We start from the raw sequence: 13,214 nt of genomic DNA, 5'->3' as shown, positions 1-13,214 counted from the left end.
AAGTGCCTTCTAGTTAGTTCTGGCCCATAGGGACGCTGTATAGGGTTTCTGAGGAGTAGCTGGTGAGCTTGAACCACTGACCTGGAAGTTCAAACTGATTTTGCAGTCCAGTGCATTAACCCACAGCATCACACTACTACCACGAAAGAGGAGTCAGGAGTAGAGTGGATTCTTCAGACTTAGGGGGGCGTCCCTGAACTGTGAAGTTCCTAGATCCAGAAAAATATATGGAGAACTCTAAAAAATGCTGGATCTACAGATGCTGATACGAGACCATGACCTTTCACCAAAGCTGGCATTCTAAAATCGGACTTCTAGCCTCCATAACAGAAAACTTAAACATGGTTGAATTTCTAGATGACCACGGCACTCAACTATGTGACTACTGCAAAAAAAAAAAAAAAAAAAAAAAATTCTTGTGTTTAACTTTACCATCTATGAAATCCACTTTCAAAGGAACATTGGCATATGTCCTGTCTGTAAGGAACCATTTCCCAAATCTGTCATGGAGACTCACATGACCACAGAACACTGTCAGGTGACCTGCAAATATAACAAGAAGCTAGAAAGGGGCAATTAAAGACTCAGGAGGAAACTGAGTGCCCTCGGTACCTTGATTTGGAACTTTACATTCTCAAACAGAAGATAACTGTAGGCCCCGGACAGAGCTGTATGGCAATTGTGGATACAATGTCCTGATGAAGGCTCTGAAGACTTGCCCTTAAGTTTGTGGGAAAGAAGAGGAGGAGAAGAGCGACAGGTTGCCCTGTCTCATGCTGATGATGAGCCTTGGAGACAAGATGGAATGTCCACGGCATCCATCTCCTCAGATAGTTGAGGCTCTGAAGTCACCTATGAGACCATCCCAGATGCACTTAGCATCCTTTGAATCAGAACTTTTCCATAGTTGGACTACTCAGTAAAGGACCATGACAAGTCAATTTCCAACTCAGAATAATCTGTTTGTGGAACAAGAAAAGCAGGAGAGGAATAGAGGCTGCCAGTCCCCAAAAGAAGATGGCGAAGATAAAGCAAACTTGGATTTCATGTTGGCCCTAAGTCTTCTTCAAAATGAGAGCCAGCCCTCCCCGCATGCCACCAACCACATGGCTGAAGACAGCTTCTGGAAGGCCATATGTGAAGCAAACCAGTTCCATGGAAGGCCCAGTGTTCTGAGTCACATTAAGGGTACAGCCGTTGCATTGTGAATTTTGTGAGGGGCTTTACCCAGAGGAGCTGTCGACTGACCACAGACAAGCTGTAACCCTTCCTGTGCTTTGCAGAAACCTTTATGCCATCCTTCCTCTGTGGGCCTGCAAGGAGGTAGGGTGCAAGTGGTAGGAGTAAAGGTGGCAGGAACATCTCCATCACCCCTCTCAGGTGCCAACTACTGTAATAGGACTGCAAAGACAAAAAGCCCCAAACAGCAGGGAGCTGAAGATGCTGAATAAGAGGAGGAGGAGTAACGGTGTTTCCTATAAGAACTTCCTCAAGACTCCTGCTTTCTATGCACAGTAGCACTTGCTTCAGAGCAGGCCCACCACTCCAGCCAAAAGAGACTTTATGGAATTTAACTTTCTCTAGGTTGCAGTCATTTTGTGCCTATTGAGATTGTGTTGTGGGAGTTTGGGGGTTTAATGTGAGGCTGTTGAAAATGTTTCGACTTTAGCTATCACACCTTGGCTCACCAGGGTTTCATCTTCTGACATGCTGTTATCACTGCTCATTGTTGCTGAGTAGGCCTGGTGAGAAGGAGCTCTGGTAGCGTAGTGGTTATGAATCGGGCTGCTAATCTCATGGTCAGCAGTTCAAAACTACCAGCTGTTCCGTGGGAGAAACATGAGGCTTTCTGCTCCCATAAAGATTTATAGCCTTGGGAACCCTATACAGGGTCTCTATGAGTCGGAACCAACTCCACAGCACATAACAACAGCAATAGGTCTGGTGGGAAGCAGCAAGGATTCTGACAAGGAGTCTCTTCAATGTGGGGGCTGAAATATGGGGACTTTAAGGGGACTCCTAAAATATTTACTGATGAAGATCAAAGAGCACAGCCTTTACTATGGATTGCATCTCAATGTAAAGAAAACAAAAATTCTCACCACTAACTAATAAACAACATTCTTATCAAGGGAGAAAATATTGAAGTTGTCAAGGACTTCATTCTTCTTGGATCAACTATCAATACTCATGGAAGCAGCAGTCAAGAAATCAAACAACTTTGCATTAGGCAAATCTGCGGCACAAGACCTTTTAAAAGTGTTGAAGAGCAAAGATGTCAGCTTGAGGACTAAGGTGTGCCTGACCCAAGCCATCGTGTTTTCAGTAACCTCATATGCATGCGAAAGCTGAACAGTGAATAAGGAAGACCATAGAAGAATTGATGCTTTTGAGCTATGGCATTGGAGGAGAATATTGAAAGTGCCATGGGCTGCCAAAAGAACCAAGAGATCTGTTTTGGAAGAAGTGCAGCCAGAGTGCTCCGTGGAGGCCAAGATGGCTAAGCTTCGTCTCTCATACTCAGATATATTGTCAGGAAGGACCAATCATTAGAGAAGGATCTCATGTTTGGTAAGGTGGAGGGTCAGAGAAAAAGAGGAAGAACCTCAACGAGATGGATTGGCCAAGTGGTAGCATCGATGGACTCAAGCGTGGCAACAGTAGTGAGGTTGGCTCAGGATCGGGCAGTGTTTCATTCTGCTGTGCATAAGGTCGCTATGGGTCAATACTAACTCGATGGCACCTAACAACAACAACAACAACAAGGGAATTCTCACTTATATTGCCCCTCCCAACTCTAGAATTTGGGCCTCTGGGACTTGGGTGGGTAAAGTGTTCAGATCAGTTACAATATGTAAGCTAGAAACCAATTACAATATGTAGCTTTTGAAGAAGAGTTGCAGTAGAAGTGTGTGGACCAGGGACTTTAAAGCAACTTTCTTGACATTTGGTATCTAGACATTTGAGCTCTGGTAGGAAGTATAGCTCCTTTGTCTTCAGTGCCCCCTAATGGGAAAGGCTGGAGGCTCCCTGTTTCCTCCAGAACTGCTCTATGTTCTGCCCTGAGCCGGACTGAGGCCTTAGTCCCATGACTGGCGCTGAAAACCAAGTGTCAACACCTACCCTCTCTTTTCTTGTTTTTGTATTATTATTAATATTCACTTCCTGGTAATAGAAATAAAGTGTGTACTTAGAAAAAAAGAGACAAAACATTACTATTACAAGGAAAAACTGAACTCGATTGTTCTTAAAATAATTACAATTTAGCTTTTATTCACCTATTAGGTGTCAAGATGTATGCTGAGTATTTTAATTTTGCTTTATTTAAATACACCAATAACATACAAGATAGATACCATCTCCATTTCTCAGATGAGGTAAAAAGAAGGTAAATTCTTATTAAAATCCATTTAAGTGAAGAACAAACAAAATTCAGATCTGTTTGACTTAAAAGGTGAAGCTTTCTCTCATTTCACTATGTTAGTCTCAGATGTCTTATCCCCTTCTCTGTTACAACATTGGAGTTATGGTGTGGTACGGCAGAATAATACTGGGCTGTAAGGAAACCCCATTCAGAGTCTCTATGGGTTGAAATAGACTGGAAGGCACTAACAGCAACATTACATTAATCTCCCTTTCTGATGAATATTTGTAAACAAGAAGAAAACATATATCTAATTTTCTTACCTCCTGGTCTAACATAATTCCTGACACATTGTTGTAGTTAGTGTCCTCTAGTTGGTTCCCACTCACGGTGACCCTATATGGGGTTTCCAAGGAGCCGCTGGGAGTTTGAACCTCTGATCTTGTGATTCAGTCCTTATCCAATAGCACCACACATATCACATATATAAAAAAAAAAGTAAATGAAAACCTGTAAAGAGATAAATACTTTCTTCTTTCCTAGCTCTTCCTTTTTTCCCATAATAAAGCATTCAACAATAAAGTAGTAGCAAGTTTAATTGTGTTGTAACGTGCATTTCTATAGTTTACTCATTTGTTTTTCAAGTTAACCCTTTATTCTTAACGTCACATTCTGCCTTTGAATGATTCTCTATTTGGACTTTTTATTTCATTCTTGATTCCTTGACTTATTATAGGAAAAATTTACATGATCACTTCATAACAATATTATAAATCAACTAACACAAAGCAATTGCATATGAAATGGAACAAAGTAGGGCATAAAAGAAAAGTTAACTTGAAGTCAGGAATAAAATTTGAAAAAGAATTCATAGAGGAGTTTCTTAACCTTGCTAGAGATAAGCCCCAAAATTTGACACCAAGTGTTCTAACAGGAATGACAGAATAAGACATGTCCATACATAGGGCTGTTGTTAGTTGTTGTTGAGTAAGTTCTGACTCATAAAACCCTGTGTTGGATTTCTCAGGCTGCACAATCTTTACAGGAGCAGAAAACCTCATCTTTCTCCCACACAGCAACTAGTGGGCTTGAACCACCAACCTTGTGATTCACAGTCCAATGCTTATCTTACAGAGCTACCATAACTTCCATGCTTAACTAAGTCTAAAGTAAAACATACTAGTCATTCAGGAGGCCCTCAAAAAATTATTCTTGTCTGTAAACTAGTATGAATATTTCTCCCAGGCTTCTACAAAAGAAATTTCATGCATATAGGATTTTAGCCATCCAGGCAGTTGGGGAATAGGATTCTGTCATGGCAAGAACACAAGATTTAGATTCATATAAAACTAAGTTCAAATCTTGGCTCCACCACTTGCAAACTATATGATCTTGGACAAATTCTAGAGTTGTTTTAATTTTTGCTTACTGTTACTTTACACGATTTCTTTGAAGATGAAGAGATAAAAGCATTTCACAAAGGAAAGATGCTCCTTAATGTGAGTTTCTTTTTCCTACTAAATAAATATCTTTCATTATAGACAGCCATCATAATTTTTTTTTTTCATGTTTTGAGTGCCTTCCAACCTGAGGGGCTTATTTTCCAGCATAATATCTGACAATATTCTGATACTCTTCATCATATTTTAATATTCAATATTTTGACAGTACTCCACTACTGTTCTAAAGGTTTTCAGTGACTAAATATTCAGAGGTAATCCATCTCTCCTTCTTCCTAGTCTGTCTTAGTTTGGAAGGTCATCTGAAACCTGTCATCATGGGTGACCCTGCTGGAATTTAAAATACCAGTGACATAGCTTTCAGAATCACAGCAACACACACGCTACCACAGTATGGCAAACTGACAAACCTGTGCTTATGATGATCCTGGACACAGGCCAAGAAGCAGTTGTTCAAACAGAACAAGAGAACACTGAATGGCTTAACATTAAGAAAGGTGTGCTCCAGTGTTGCATTATTTCACCATATTTATTCAGTCCTGATGTGGTGCTGTGGGTTAATGTGCTGGACTGCAAAGCTGGTTTGAACTGCAAGGTCAATGGTTCAAGCTCACCAGCCACTCCTGGGAAACCCTATACAGGGTTGCTATGGGTCAGAACCAAGTCAGCGGCACTTAACAACAACAACAACAAATTTAATCTGTATGCTGAGCAACTACTTAAAGAAGCTGGGTCATATGAAGAAGAACATGGCAAATAATTAGAAAACCTGGATTATATGAAGAAGAAAATGGCATCAGGATTGGTGGAAGACTCATTGACAACATGCAATATGCAGATGTAACATCTTTGCTTTGTTGAAACTCAAGAGGATTTATAATACTTATGAAGATCAAAGACCATAGCCGTCAGTATGGGTTGCACCTCAGTGTAAAGAAAAGAAAATTTCTAACCATTGGACCAATAAACAACATCCATATAAAAGGAGAAAAGATTGAAGTTGTCCAAGTCTTTATTTTGTTCAAATCGACCATCAACATTCATATAAACAGTAGTCAAGAAATCAAATGACATTTTGCATTAAGCAAATCTGCTGCACAAGATATTTTTTATATATTGAAGAGCAAAGATGTCAGTTTGAGGACTAAGGTGTGGCTGGCCCACACCACAGTATTTTCAATACCATATGAATAGGAAAGTTGAACAATGAATAAAGAAGACCATGGGAGAATTGATACATTTGAGTTATGGTTTTTGGAGGAGAACATTAAAAGTACCATGGACTGTCAAAAGAACCAATCTGTTGGAAGAAGTAGAGTCAGAATACTCCTTAGAAGCCAGGGTGAAACTTCATCTCTCATACTTCGGACATATTATCAGGAGAGACCTATCCTGGAGAAGGACATCATGCTTGGTGAAGTGGAGGGTCAGTGAAAAAGAGAAAGACCCTCAAGGAGATGGATTGGTACAGTGGCAGCAGCAATGAGCTCAAGTGAAGCAATGATTGTGATGTTGGCACAAGACTGGTCGTATTTTGTTCTGTTGTGACTCGATGGCACCTTAAAACAACAATTGATATCTAAACAATCCTTCTTTTGTAACTTTGCTTACTGTCCTTTCTCGCTGCACATACAAATCAGTGTTCATTTTTGGCAACTCACAAAACTACTGAGTTGTAATTCTACACTTACATACTCATATACTCATTGTTTTATATTTAGTGGCTGTCATGTAAACACAATTAACCTGTGCATACACCACTTTAAAAAAACTGAAAAAGAAGAAACATTGATAAATACATTTTAAATGTGTGAGCAGCTTGTTCACCATTTCATTCAATGGACACAGGTTTCAGATTGAACTTGACATGGGAGACTTGATTTAATGTTTAACTCTGCCTTGATTTTTGTTTATCCCACTGAGGGAGCTTCTCACAACAATGAATAGAATTCATGTCTTTAAAGATATACCCTTGCCATCAAATCATGCCCCCTAGACAAAAGCCAACTGTTTCATCTAAGTGTTAATCTAAGAAATCTGAAATCCATCCAGGAAAAGCTAAACGAAGAAAAAATTAGCTGTGTTAGATTTACTGTGAGATAGTTGATTTCTAGTAGATGGTGAACAGTAATTTGATTCTTTGTGATTGTATTAAAACTCTAGAAGATTTTAATTCGTACATATAAGAAGACTTTGCTCTGTGCCCTATTCTTCTGATAAAAAAGGTATTCCGTAAATAAAATAGTGGAATAAATAAACAGAGACAGAAACACACACACACACACACACACACACAGACAGCATAAGCATAAGGTTTTAATAATTTGCTGTTTACATAAAACCAAGCATTCAGAGCTATATCTCTCTCTTCGTTGGTGCTGTTTGAACCCTTCATTCAGCTTTTGTCTTGTCTTCCAAGCTGGGAGGTTGGGAATCTTCTGGGAATATTTATCTCTCTATTTCTTCTCTTCTTAGTGGGAATCAAGTCACGTACTATACATTCCTTTTTCCACATTGTTGGACTGCCTCAGTCTCAGAGGAGTACTGAAGAAAGGAGTATTTTAGATTGAGGTCAAGAGGTCTGAGATCTAGTCTGAGATTAACTCCCCTAGCAATTGTGTAATCTCAGGCAACATGCCTCCTCTGCTCTTTCTAGGCCTCGGCTGTTTCATATTTGCAGGGCAAATTGATGTTTATAAGGTGATATTGATGAATAGTTCTTGGATTTGCATTCTACTTAGTTAAGGGCTTTCCCTGATCATGAAGACAAAAACACAATCACCTCTCTTTAAGGATCCGAAATTGGATTTCATCTCTTTCACGTGAGAATTTTTTCTCTCTCTAAAGTTAAATGTTCAATATAATCCTAAACTGAAATGGATTCAACAGTTTTTAGACCATTTACAGTAAAAAGGACAGGAGTCCGGTGTGGCGCTGTAGGTTAATGCACCATACATCAAAGTTGTTTGAACTGCAAGGCGGCGGTTCAAGCTCGCTAGTTGCTTTTTGGAAACCCTATACAGGGTTGCTATGTGTCGTGACCGACTTGATGGCACTTAACAACAACAGTAAAAATAATATTTGGTGTGTTCCTGTCTTATAATTATATCTATAAATAATACAAACAATACGTAAACAACTCATCTGTTTATTGAAAACAGCAGGTCTCAAAACAGAATGTGCATATTACTACTTTTTGCAAATTAGAAGAAACAAAATTATATACACAAACATACTTACACATATACATACAAAAAAGATTGGATATTTATACAACAAAATATCAACTTGCCAATTATTTAGGTAACATTGTGAGATTTTTGTTCTCTTTTTTTCTTAGCTGTTTACACTTAAAAATGTTTCCAAATGAATATTTGTCATTTTTATGAGGATAATTTCAATAAACCTTTGATATGTAAATATGATGTAAAATATATTAGGTAGTAAGCATATGGAACTTACCTATTTTAAAAAAACAGTTGTTTTTATTTTGTTGTTGTTGCTCACAGCAGAAAACATACACCAATCCATGTGTCTATGCCCTACTCAGCAACACTGATTACGTTCTCTTCGTACAGCCAGTCTCTCCCTCCTTTTCAGAGTTGTTCCTCATTGTGTAGTGTAAAATCACTGCCTCCTAAGGTTCCTATCTAACCTGAGTTGCTTTTGTCAACTTGATCCCATATGTTGTTGTTAAGTGCTGTTGAGGCAGTTCTGACCCATAGCAACCCTGGATAGGGTTTCTAATGAGCTGCTGTTGAGTTTGAACCACTAACCCTGTGATTCAAACTGAACTTACAGTCTAGCTCATTAGCCCATAGCACCAGAGATCTTCAAAGAACACAACTTTCAAGGCAGACATTTTTTACTAGTTAAGCTCAACTACTGTTTGTTTGTTTTTTTAAAAAAAAACAAAACAAAAAAACCTTCAGGGAATATTTTAAGGTTCAAAGCTTATCTTAGGGCAATCATTTTGGGGTTTCATCTAGCCTACCTGGCTCCAGAAATTATGGATTCTCTGAAAATTTGAATTCCTGTTTTACATTTTCTCCCCTTTGATCAGGATTCTTCTGTAGAATCTTTGATCAAAATGTTCAGTAAGGACAGCAGGACACCATTCACTTCTACTGCACCTCTCTATTTTATAATTTCTTCAATGTTAAACAAATTAGAGCCATATTTTATCAATATGTCTTAGGTTGATTTATAGCAGAAGCTGATAATAAAAATGATATGTTTTCAAAAGGGTGTGATTTCATTTCTGAAGATCGACAAAGGCCCCATGACTAATTATGATAGAAGTCATTCATTGTCTAGACACTTATAAGTAGAAGGTTGGCACTTGTAATGCACCCAGAGGTTCCTCAAAAGAAAGACCTGGTGGTTTGCTTCTGGAAAATCAGCATAAACTCATAGGATCACCATGAGTTGACTAGATGACAAACAGTTTTGCTTTATATTACCTTTAGCTGAATATACAAGGGAATGTCAAAAAGTTCATGGAAAAATCCCATTATATATATATATATATATATAAAGTTTGTATTGTGAGTTTTTACACTCACTGTTTCTTTGCAATGATTACAATCCCCTCCATGCATCATCATTCAACAGTATTTGCTTCTATTCCCTCTGTGTTGTTGTTGTTTTTTTTTTCTTCTTCTTCTTCTTGTTTGGTTTGGTTTTGGGGGAAACACTCAGGAATATATAATCAATTAAACAGCCAAAGGGCACATTCTACAAGCCTGTCTCCTGAAGGCCAACACTTAGTCTTTCTCTTTGCAAGAGTCTGGAGTCCTCAGTTGTTCTAACTCTCCATGTCCTCATCTCTGCCTCCATCTCTGGTGTGACTGCTTCTCTGGATAAGGTCCCACATTCTACTCATGCTTTTCTTCCTTGATGGTCCTAGGGTCCTCTGTTTCTGGACTATAAAGAATAACTACTTCTCCCTTTTTGTTATATAACTTCTACTTTTACAGTTGTTGACAATTGCAATTAGACATGATAACAATTACTCACTATTGAATCATAAGAATATTATCCCTGTTGCTTTTCACCAGACCTGTCTAGACAAGATGAAAATTATTCAGTGAATACTCTACCTTAGCACACATACTCTTAAACTAAACTCCCTCTTGAAAACTTGTAAGCCAGTCACTTTGTGCCTTTATCACTTCCCTCATTTGAGGTAGCCAGTGTCATAGCTGCCCATCTCTAGTTACCCTGTATACAAAGGGGATAGTATTGATACTTGATGTGAAGACTCCTTCCCTCTCAGTTGGTATTTTGAGTTATTACATACATAAGTATAGGTCAAATTCATCAAGTTGTAGCAAATTTCACTTGTTTCCTTTTTCAAAAATGTTATATATTTATTTATTTATTTTATCTTCCTCTAGTTGAATTCTGATTGTTAAACCATCGAGGCTGGGTCAAATGGGTACTATCTGCAAGTTTGGGCATTCTTGCCATTATCTTTTCATTCTATTTTTCTATTAATTTTTGAAGCCCCCTTATACTTACTGAACTATAAAAATAAGGTGAATTTCTGGGAATCACCAGATCTTTGTAAGACATTTAAGGGGCAACAAATCACACATCCAATGCTGAAAAGCAAGACACAATTAATTTCAGTGAAAAGGAAGAAAAAACAATGCATTATTTTGGTAAACTAGCATAGAAAAGACAAGTCTTACTAACCAGGCTCACAAATATTGAATCAGGCTGAAAGCACATCTCACCTTTAGTTATTTTGTAAAAGCAGAAGTTAGACTCATTTTGATGATGTTAATAATGATAATATTAGCTGTCATTAACTGCCTAGTAAATGCTAGTACTTTACAACTGTCTCAATTTATCCTCATTGATTTTATAGATGAACTGATGCTGAGAGAACTTAAATGGACTGCCCCAAATCATATAGTATATAACTGGAAGAGGTCAAACTGAAAACAATTTCATTCTTGTATGTGCTTTTATCTACTACACTACAACAGCTGAGTTATCCTTGTGTTTTATTTTTAATATTCTTTCTAGTTTTGAAATCGTCTCAAATCTATTTGCTAATTAAATATAAAAATTTCTCCTCGGAACCATCTGATAAATTGCCAACAGGGTACTCTGATCATTGCCAAATACCCTAGTGTGTAATTTCTGCAAACAAGGTTTGCAAACAAGGGCATTCTCCTACAAAATCTCAACATTATTGTTATTGTTAAATGCTGTTGAGTTGGTTTCAACTCATACTGACCCTACGCACAAAAGATCCATCCTCACAATTGATGTTGGAGCCCAATGTTACTGCCATTGTTCAGACCCCCCACTTTACAAAATATGATGCCTTTCTCCAGGACTGGTCCTTTCTGGCAACATGCTCAGACTACTAGGGATGAAGTCTTGCCAGTCTCGCTTCTCAGGAAAATTTTTGTTGAACATCTTCCAAGACAGATTTGTTTTTGTTCTGGCAGTTCGTAATATTTTCAACAATCTTCATCAACATCATAATTCAAATGCATTGATTATTCTATAGTCTTCCTTATTCTTTGTCTGACTTTCATATAACCATTATTGTTGTTGTTAAGTGCCATCGAGTTGGTTCCAACTCATGCTGCCCTGTATAGTGTTTCCAAGGAGCAACTGGTGAGCTTAAACCTCCAATTTTGCTGTTCAATCTGACCTTAGAGTTGAGTCCTTATCATACAGAACTACACCAGGACAAAACCACAGTGCAAACAATGACAATACAACCATCCACATAAAAAAATTGATACACTACTACCTTCCAATCCATTTGAATTTCACCAAATACTCCAACAACATCTTTTTTTAATGTAGGACTTATATTAGAAACACACTTCATGTTTTCAAGTATAATGTATTTTTTAATTACTTCAATTTAAAACAATTCTTCAGTCTTTCACTGATTTTTAAAAAAATGTTTTATTGTGAATTATGTGATAGTTTACATGGGAGAACATTAGCTTTACATTCATCCTATTGTATATCGTTTCAATGCCATGGTCACAATCCCCTCCATGCATCATCAATCAGCCAAAGGATATACCCTGCAAGCCTGCCTCCTGATCATCAGCACACAGACCCTTGCCCTCTCTGGGTCTAGAGTCCCCGGACCCTCCATCTCTCCATGTCATCATCTCTGCCTCCATCTCTATCATCACTGCTTCTCTGGGTAGGGTCTCTCACTCCGCTCTTCTCCCTTGATGGTTCCAGGGACCTCCGTTCCTGGAATGCAAAGTCAATCACTCCCTTTCTCTTGTTACAAAATGTCTACCTTTACATTTACAACCCTCGCAGTCAGTCCGGATAACAATTACTCACCATTGTATCACAAGGAACCTATCCCCAGCTCCTTTCATTAGCCCCACTCAGACAGATTGGATACTACTCAGTGGAGATTCTACCTTCCTCCACAACCTCTGGATCTAGGATCCCTCTTGTAAATTTATAAGCCAGTAACTTCTTGCCTTTGTAGCCCTCACAGTTTGGTTAGCCAATGTCCACGTTGCCTATCCCTGTCTACGCTGTGTACCGAGGGGGTAGGAATGCTCGTCGCTGTAAAGATTTGTTCCCTCTTTTAAGCTATTGCATCCATAGGTGTAGGTCAAGTTCATCAAATTGTATCAGATTACTCTTGTTTTCCTCTTCTTTCTTCTTCTAGTTGAGGTCTGATCATCCAGTCATTGAAGCCAGGTCAAGTGGGTTTTATCTACAAGTGTGCATGTTCTTATGCATTGCCCTCTCTTCTTATCAGCTGGATGCTTCACTCTCCACTCTAGTCCTCTGTCCTATGTCACTGACTCTGGGCCCAAGAGTCCCCAGGCCTTGCCACACTGCTGGCCGACCAGGTCTCCACACGGGTTCACAAGAGTTTATTGAATGTTGTAGGGCTTAGCTCACAGCTTCATTGCTGTTTTCCTTCACTTCCACTTATTGGTGATGAACGTAGTCACCAATCAGAGCATGTATTCCCATTGAGTCTTAGTCATGGAAGAGGGTTTGCCCTGAGAGGACCCGACTACTTGCCTTGATGTCTCCTGGGTGAGCAACTTGTTCAGTCAGATTGCCTATATTGTTTTGTATTTTTCCCATTGGTCTTTCTTTCAAGAAGTATCTTCTGTTCTTCTAGCCTCTCCAGGCTGATCTGTTTGTCCTTTCAAATGGAAACTCCCACCTCAGAAGATTCTGGGTGCTCTTCAGGATTCCACCTATGGGTCTTATATAATGCAGAGGCTCTGCAGGAAGCCTCCTTCACCAGGCACATTTTAGCCCCAATCAGTTATAGGCAGAAGACAGACTTACAAGCTTTCTATGGTGATATTTCTGGCTATTCCTTTCTCTCCTCCTCAAGTGTTTATTTTATTATGGTATCC

General features: G+C 38.8%; 1 pseudogene; it reads left to right on the top strand.

Moving 5' to 3' along the window:
- The first annotated feature begins 341 nt into the window (after window positions 1-341).
- On the top strand, window positions 342-1,451 carry LOC102822372 (annotated as a pseudogene).
- The last annotated feature ends 11,763 nt before the right edge of the window (window positions 1,452-13,214 follow it).

This window comes from Chrysochloris asiatica, unplaced genomic scaffold (assembly GCF_000296735.1).
Source record: "Chrysochloris asiatica unplaced genomic scaffold, ChrAsi1.0 scaffold00149, whole genome shotgun sequence".
NCBI classification, from domain to species: Eukaryota; Metazoa; Chordata; class Mammalia; order Afrosoricida; family Chrysochloridae; genus Chrysochloris; species Chrysochloris asiatica.
This window is presented reverse-complemented; position numbering and strand designations above follow the sequence as displayed.